Source organism: Oratosquilla oratoria, chromosome 29 (genome assembly GCF_046742065.1).
Source record: "Oratosquilla oratoria isolate Oo_2021 chromosome 29, ASM4674206v1, whole genome shotgun sequence".
NCBI lineage: Eukaryota > Metazoa > Arthropoda > Malacostraca > Stomatopoda > Squillidae > Oratosquilla > Oratosquilla oratoria.
Window position 1 is genome coordinate 22,865,477 of NC_134805.1, and position 9,728 is coordinate 22,875,204.

Sequence of the window (9,728 nt, forward strand, 5' to 3'; positions counted from 1 at the left end):
TTTTAGTTTAGCTTACCAGTGTTTTTTATCTTCCTCTTTTTTTTCAGAATCTCGCGTCCCTTTCGATGTTCTTCTGTCTACTCTTCGAAAATATAAAAACGTGTTAATCTGTTTATCTATTTATTTATTCATTTATTTATTTCCAGACTCGCAAATCCGATCCTGTGTTTATTTATTCATTCATTTATCATCTCATTTATATTTCTCTTATTGATTCATTAATATATTTATTCATTTATTTCCACAGTCAAAAATCCAAGCCTATACTTACTGATTCATTTATTCATTAATTTATTTAGTTCTCTATACATTTATTCATTTATCTATTCGTTTTTTTATTCAACAATTTTTTTTTCAAATCTCGCAAATGGGCGTCAGTACTTATCGTCTATATATCTATTTATGTATTCGTTTAATTATACATTTATCTATCTATATGTTAGTTAAAATATTTATTCATGTATCTATCAATTCATTTATTTATTCATTTCTTTCTCAGCCTCGCAAATTCGTGCCGACGTGGGCCCCACAATGCAAAGTGGAGCGAGAAGAGCTGGAGGAGGACCTGGAGGAGGACCTGGAGGAGGAGGAGGAGGAGGAGGAGGAGGAGGAGGAGGAGGAGTAGACGGACTACACGACGACCCCCGGAGGGCGATCCAAGAGCCAGAGGTCAGTCTCGCTGACTATGAACCACCTCCTGATGGGGAAGAAAGCGCGGACCTCCAAGGCGAAGAGGGTCGTCACCTAAGGCATGGTTCCCACCGTCAAGAAGAGGAGGAAGAGGTTTAGGAGGAAGGACGTGGAAAAGGAAGACGGAGAGGGGGAGATGGGGGTGAATATGAGGGGAGGAGGAGGAGGAAGAGGGAGGAGGAAGAGGGAGGGAGGAGAAGGAGGAAAGAGGGGGGAAGGAGAAAGCAGAGGAGGAGGAAGAGGGGGTAAGAGGATGGGGGTGAATATGAGCGTGAGGAGGAGGAGGAGGAGAGGGAGGAGGAGGAACAGGAGAAGGGAAAGAGGGAGAATGAGGGAGTGACAATCGAGGATGGAATGTTGGAGAAGCCGAAGGAGCAAGCCTGGCGAAGTCCCACGTTCACCTCAAATCACCCACTCTCTCCATTTCCAGTTTTAACACATGCGCTACTACTCTCGTAAAAACTCTTGACTGCTCTTAACAGCTTTCCTCCTATCCCATATATATGTAATACCTCCCACAGTGCCTTCCTGTCTATCATGTCATAAGCCTTTTCCAAATCCAAAACGGCCCTATAAACGTCCTTACCTTTTCCTAAAGCTCTCACATATCTGTCTTACCACAAAATTATGATTCACGCAGCCCTTACCTTTCCTAAATGCGGTGTTCCTCACTAATTACTCCCTCTGTTCCTCTCCTAATACTCCCGATCAAAACCCTCCCATAATCCTTCCCAACTACACTCAACTGATCCCTCTGAAGCTACTACACTCACATTTGTCCCCTTTTCCCTTGTCCACCAGCACTTTACCCTCTTTTAGACAAACATTAAATAACCTCACCAGCCAGTCCACCATCACTGCACCTCCCTTTTTTAAGACACTCGGCATGACATCCATCCAACCCAGATACCTTACCTACTCTCAGCATTTTAATAACTGCTTTCACCCCACCTTTCCTTATTTCTCCTCCGTTTCCCTGTCATTTTCTTAGTGCTTCCCACTGCAACTACATTTCCCTCCCTATTCTCCTTCACATTTAGCAACTCCCCAAAATACTCTGTCCATCTTCCTCTTCCATTATCATATCTCCGTCTGCACATTTTACCTTTTCTTCTCTACTTGATTTGCCTTCCCTGCCTCTCTTGATTTCCTTCCAAAACATCTTTTTATTACATTAAAAAAAATATGTCATACTTTTTCCCCATTTTACAGCTGCTCTCCTTTATCTTATGTTTTACTTCTCTTTTCTTTGTACCTCTCATATGTTTCATCCTATTATGCAACCAGTCTGTGAATGCTCTTTTTTTTTTTGCTTCCACACCCTTCTTTGCTTCATCATCCCACCACTCACTATCCTTTCTTCCATTTCCCCCCGTCCTCCTTGTTTCACACACCATCTTTGCACATCTTGTGACTCCCTACTTGAAACATCCCAATTCCTCCTCCACTCCTAGCTGTACTCTATCCTTCACTTCCTCCCTCTCTTCTCTCAGCTTCTTGTACTCCTTCTCAATTAAGTAGTTTACTCTAAGCACCTCCCTACCTTCTGTCCTTTTCCTCTTTCTCCATCTATCCTCCACGTTCAACTTTCCTTACGAAAAAAAAAAAAAAAAAAAAAAAAAAAAAAAAATATATATATATATATATATATATATATATAAATATATATATATATATATATATATATATAAAAATATACATGTCTGATATTCCCACACTCCCTCCCTTACGAACATGGACATCAAAAAAAAAAAAAAAAAAAAAAAAAAAATATATATATATATATATATATATATATATATATATATATATACATGTCTGATATTCCCACACTCCCTCCCTTAAGAACATGGACATCCAAAACTCTTCCTTCTCTTCTCAGCTTCTTGTATTCCTTTTCAATTAAGTAGTTTACTCTAAGCACCTCCCTACCTTCTGTCCTTTTCCTCTTTCTCCATCTATCCTCCACGTTCAACTTACCTTCCGCAAAAAAAAAAAAAAAAAAAAAAAAAAAATATATATATATATATATATATATATATATAATATATTTATATAATATATATATATATATATATATATATATGTCTGATGTTCCCCCACTCCCTCCTTTAAGAACATGTACATCCAAAACTTTTCCTTCTCTTCTCCTGGGTACCACTATATAATCCATTAAAGCCCTGTCTATCACCCTTCCATCCACCACCCTTTCCCACGTGTACTCATTTTTTATTTTCTTCCTAAACACTGTGTTAGCTATCATCAACTATCTAGACACATCTCCACCATCAACTCTCCACTACGATTTTTCCTAGTACCCCACACCTTCCCAAACACACCATCTATTGGTTCATTTCCTACATTGAGATCTCCCTAAAACCTCCATGCACTCATATGTATTAAAAAACCTCCCTTTCCTCTACACTCTTCCCACTACCAGGCCCATATATACTTACAAAGACCCACGTCTCTCTTCTCAGTTTCACCTTCACCCATATTAACATTTAAGAAACACCTTCCATTCTACCACACCCTTACCTGTCTCTTCATTTACTAGTATAGTCACCCCTTCTCTCTTTCATCCTCTCTCATCTGGGAGACACACCCGTCCCAACAACAGAAAACGAAAATAATTAATGGGTGACTAATTATTCTTACTATGTCATATAATAATAATAGTAATAATTAATAATAATAATAATGATAACAATAATAACAATTTTATTTGGCAAAGAATCAATATACATGAAGTGCAGATAACGACAAAAACACATAGTTCGAAATAATGATTGCAAATTGCCGAGAATAACACAAAAAAGCATGTACGCTTATTTCCATTGTGGTCCTCATGTTTCGCCGTATATCATTTACAACTGTTTTCTTTTACTTCTAATGCTCTCTTTTGCTCTTTATATTTCTCCTCCTCCATTCCTCTCATCCCCCCCCCCAGTCCTATTACACACCCTCTTCCTTTTCCTCCATTTTCTCTTCTTGTCTTCGTTGTTTCTCTCTTCCCCATTGCTCTCCTTCTGTTCTTTTTCATCTCTTCTTTATTTTCGTTTTCCCCCCTTCTTGAACACTCTGTTCATCTTTAATTTTTTGTCAATTATTTATTTATTCATTCATTATGAACGGATTAATTATTACCTTATCATTTCCTTTTCTCTTCATACTCATTTTCTCTATTTCGTCCCCCTTTCTCCATCTTCCACTCCTCTCCTCCCTTCCTACTCCAAAAGTCCCTCCACGACATCTGCTCCCCCTCCCCTTCCCTCCTCCTCTCCCTCCCACTAATCTGCCTCAATCTCCAATGTCTGACTTTATCTCCCCCAATTCCTCCCCTCCTCCATGACACTGGATCACGTGTTGTACATGTGATCGACGGCTATCCTCCCGATTGAGAGCTCAGAGCTCGTATATAGACCGACCTATGGATAATGCTGTGACCTTACACACACCACAGACACATCACATTCCTCATAGGGGACTATAAATTTTCAATATTATGAAGCTTTCACGCCTGGACCTGTATGTGTATATGTGTATTTGAGGGTGTATGTGTGTATGTGCGTGTGTGTGCACGCATGTACAATCCTAATCGCAATTAGACATCATCACGTACATTTATGTCACATGCACGTACATCTCACGTGACCCCTGCACGTCCCTAGACAGTGACGTTACTATTACGTCACAGTTGATTTCTCAATCAGTAAGTAAAGAAGGGTCACTCCGGACGGTTAAAAGATTAACCTAACTTGAATTAAATCGCTTGGGTCATTCAAGGTCATCATTATTTTTCTTTTCTTATCTTTTAAATTTTACTCTATTTTACCCTGTCCGGCCATTTCACTACCTTACATCTCCTCCTCCTCCTCCTCGTCTTTTGTGGTGTGTTCTCCATAATGCAGCTGCTCGTACGACAATACGATCTGATAGACGATAGCACACAGCCAACCTCACATGTCGGGGGTGATGTGACGTGGAGAGAGGGTGCGAGGAGGAGAGAGGATTGTATGCGGGGTGGGGGGGCGACACCAGGTGGCTCGAAGTCCTCCTGAAAGGGAGGTGCTCGAACTCTACCTACAAGGAAGGCCGTCGAAGTTCTCCTGGCGAAGGGGAGGTCGTCGAGGTCCTCCTGGCGGAGGACAGGTCGTCGAAGTCCTTCTGGCGAAGGGGAGGTCGTCGAGGTCCTCATGGCGGAGGACAGGTCGTCGAAGTCCTTCTGGCGGAGGAGAGGTCGTCGAAGTTCTCCTGGCGAAGGGGAGGTCGTCGAGGTCCTCATGGCGGAGGACAGGTCGTCGAAGTCCTTCTGGCGGAGGAGAGGTCGTCGAAGTCCTCCTGGAGGAGGAGAGTTCGTCCAAGTCCTTCTGGCGGAGGAGAGGTCGTCGAAGTCCCACTATTTCGAGAATTCGAATGCCAGAGTAAATCGGCGGGGGTACACAGATGTGAACGAGAACATTAGAAGATCGTTTGGCAAAATTAATCGACGCAAGAGAAAAATGGACTCGCACGGGAAGAAATTAATGATTTATTTTCTAAACAGGTCCCCAACAACGGCGAGCTCTGTTGTACGTCACAAAGTGGTCGCCCTTCCTCACCTCTGCCGAACCGAGATCAGGATTCGAACTCTTGCGCTTGATCTCGCCCGCCGTGCACGTTACCACTATACCACGTCTGAATAGGTATATTGTTTTCTGTTTCTTTTTTTTTTTTATCCGACCTCGCTATGACTACAAAGGTCTCCTGTCAGCCATCGTCATTGATCAATACCCACACCGACCCTTATCAGCCACTAAATCCTCGAGATTATTTCTTCGGTTACAAAAGTCTTCCACTTAACCAGGAAGCTTAACGTTCAATATTAACGAGGGAGACTGCTTCTTGGTGGGCGTTTTTTTTTTTTTTTTTTTTTTTTTTTTATGTACCTCTTTGCATCGAGCAAAGCAGATCGACATGACGTCATCGGATGATGTCACCATATTCAAATGTCTGCCTAACGGTTGTCACATTCTACAACCTGCTCGAGCTGGCCACTTTGAGAATTACGGAAATTAACTTAGGGTGGCCGAATAACGTGCAACCGACAGTCCTTATCTATTTATTTTTTTATTTTTTTACCCGACAGGCTGACGGACCCCAAGCTGGGTCGAGTACTACTGGACTGTGACCCCAACTATCACTCAGAGATCTTCTGGTCAATAAATTTACCCTAAATTCTTCTAGTTCCTGCCATAATAATATGTACACAGTTCCCCACTTCACTAAGTATAGGGGGTAAACATGGTTTAGCAAACCCTTTGTCATCTGATGTTTTTTTTTTTTTTTTTTTTTTTTTTTTTTTTTTTTTTTTTTTTTTTTTTTTTTTTTTAAGACATAAGATCTGAATGGTCTAGATTCCAGCCCACAGCCCTCATCTCTTGCAAGTCAATGTACGTTCTTGTTCACAAGCTTCCACGCTCCCAGTTCAATATTAACTCCACAAGATACTAACACTCCATTTTTGGGAGTTGAGAAAGGAAGGTATTTCCCACACTTTCTTAAAAAAAAAAAAAAAAAAAAAAAAAAAAATCTGTATACATAAAACTAAGATGGCTGACGCATGAAGGTTATCATACAAATCAAAATAAACAAATATTTGGCCTAATGACCTTTGCACTCTTATTTGCATGGTCTCGACACATGTTTAATTAACATGAGGCAGCGGGCATGAAGATGACATCAAACATATACATATATATATACATATATATATATATATATATATATATACACACATATATATATATATATAATATATATATATACATATATATATACATATATATATATACATATACATATATACATATATATATACATATATAATATATATATACATAGCCTATATATATATATATATATATATATATATATATATATATATATCAGAATATTACTTTCTCTAGTTTCGTCGAAACCCAGTTTAATGATGCAGGGTGGCCATCAAATTTATTCTGTTTTCTGACCTATGATCATCAAGTTGATTGATCTCTCTACGTAATGGCCAAACCTGTCCTCTTGAATGACACCTGCGTACCTGTTGCATCGTATGTCACCGAGACTGGTTAGACCAGCGTTTCTCAACTTTTTACCCTGGTGTAACCTTTAAAATAAATTGCATGTCTCAAGGAACCCATGCGCAAAAAAAAAAAAAAAAAAAAAAAAAAAAAAAAAAAAAAAAAAAAAAAAAAAAAAAAAAAAAAAAAAAAAAAAAAAAAAAAAAAAAAAAAAAAAAAAAAAAAAAAAAATCGTAATAATAGGTTAGATAGGATAATGTCTATATCACATTATTACAATAACCAAGAATATGTCGTGTGTGTTTAATTATATTACGTATATGAAATTAAACAAAAAATCAAAAGTGCATTAGCTTATCTCGCTTGTTCTCGCGGAACCCTTAGGGACCTTTTGCGGAACCCTAGGGTTCCGGGGAACCCTGGCTGAGAAATGCTGGGTTAGAACCTTTCTTTTGCTGAATAAAATCACTCGCACTGCGAGAGTCGAACTAGAATCGCTCAATTTGCGGTCGAGAACGGTACCACTGCACCGTCGATTGTATGTATATGTATGTGTGCAAGTGTGTATGTGTGTGTGTGTGTGTGTGTGTGTGTGTGTGTGTGTGTGTGTGCGCGCGCTTCCGTTCCTACGTAAGCTTCTGAAAAATAACATGTGGAGTGTTATGCGCGTACCTGTTTCAAAGCTGCGTGGAGACCTGAACGGAGTTGGGCCAGTTTTCTAGTGGAGTACGGTGGAACATTTTTGATATATAATCTCCCATTATTATTATTATTGTTTTTTTGGGGGAAGGGTGTCAATCTTAGAGTGTTGTGAAGTATTGGAGGTAAGCTTCAAAAGGACGGTGCCTGGTCTCAACCTTTAGGGAAGTTATTTTACACGGGCTTTTGGGAAGAGGGGAATGTCGGTTGAGGAAGGACGGGAGAGGACAGAAGACAGGGGTGAATGGAGAATGGTTGTATATGGAAAATGTTGTGATGCATGAGGTGGATTGGACGGGGGAATGGGGGTGAGGTAGTGTGTGTGAGCAAAAAATTTTGACGCAGCCCGAAGGGATTTCTCCCCGTCCTCTCCTTTATATGGGGGGACGGAGAGGGGGGGTCGCCGATTTAATGAAGCGGTCTTGCTGTGGATGTGCTGTGTCCTGCGACACTGCTTCTGACCCAGGGCAGTGGACAGGGTGCAGGGATGACCCGTCATCTGGGAGGTGCTGAGATGGGAGGGAGGGTGGAGGGGTGTGGAGTGTTTTCGGGGATGAAATGGGTGGGAATGTTTTTGTGACTTGTCCTTTTTGGCTACCCCCCTGGTAAGGGGGAAAGAAGCCTTGGTATATGTATGATGTATGTATGTATTTTACACGGGTTCGAGTCCTGGCCATGGAACGTGAAACCAAATCGCCATTGTTAGAAATATCGTTATACAACATGTATCATAAAATCTCGAAATTAATTTCCTATTCAATTGCTTTTTGCGGCGATCCAATCTGCTGACCACAGCCTTCGAAAGTATTTTTGTTAATTTTCGTCACATCTGTGTGGCACCCCTGAGGTACGGTAGCATTCCCTCCAATTAGTAGCGCCCTCAGCTCAACATGGTATAATGCCGCACTGGCAGAACTAATTCACCAAGCTATCAATACGAGTATGTATACTTGTCAAATACGGACTCGATGAAACAGAATACAATAGACATACTACGTGAAGATAACGTGGGGAAACTACCCGGACTTTAGTACGTCAACCCCGAGCTACAGTTGGTAGCGTCCTCGGCTTAAGATAGTATAGTGCCGTACTGTCGAGAGTTTGAATACCGTGGGTAGACATATATATATATATATATATATATATATATATATATATATATATATATATATGAATATATATATATATATATATATATATATTACAATACACTTTAATTCTAAGCCATCAACATCGAGAGAGATGCGAGGAGTCCAGCATGCAGACATTGAAACGTGGTACGGCCAAGGACTCGAACCTGGGCTAGCACGTGACGAGTGTTAGTGACTTAACCGATTACGCCATCAAGAAAGATATAAGCTGAGCGCAACTTTTCTTATATATTGTATGCTCGAGTTACGTACAAGTACACGAAATTTTGCGTTCAACCCATTTCCACGATGATAGTATAATTGGTAAGTATACGAACGCGGGAAAGCATTTGTACAAAAATGAATGGGTCCTAGTGAACATACATACATTTTATCAACCACAATACACTTTAATTCTAAGTCCAGGTTCGAGTCCTTGGCCGTACCACGTTTCAGTTTCTGCATGTTGGCCTCCTCGAGTCTCTCTTCATGTTGATGGCTTAGAATTAAAGTATATTGTGGTTGATAAAAATGTATTTCTGTTCACTGGGACACATCCAGTATTGTACAAATACTTTCTCGCGTTCGTATACTTACCAAATGTACTATCACAGTGGAGATGAGTTGGACGCAAAATTTCGTATATCTCTCTTGATGGCGCAATCGGATAAGTCACTAATACTTATCACGTGGTAGCCCAAGTTCGAACCCTTGGCCATACCACGTTTCAATTTCTGCATGTTGGACTCCTCGCGTCTCTCTCGATGTTGATGGTTTAGAATTAAAGTGTATTGGGGTTGATAAAAATGTTCACTGGGACCCATTCAGTGTTGTATATATATATATATATATATATATATATATATATATATATATATATATAATATACATAATATATATATATATATGTGTGTGTGTGTGTGTGTGTGTGTGTGTGTATGTATTCTTTTTCTCTGCAGGAAGTATCACTGAACAGCATACAGACAGTAAGATAGTGCTGGAATACTCTGGGAAAGAAAAGTGTGTCTCTGCCAGCTAGTCTATCTATATATTAAGAGTTTTCACGCCCTAAGGGAGGTAGCCAAACAAAAGACAGGCACCTACTCCCACCCTTTCCCTCTTCTCCTCTTAGCTCCTCATAGATGACGGG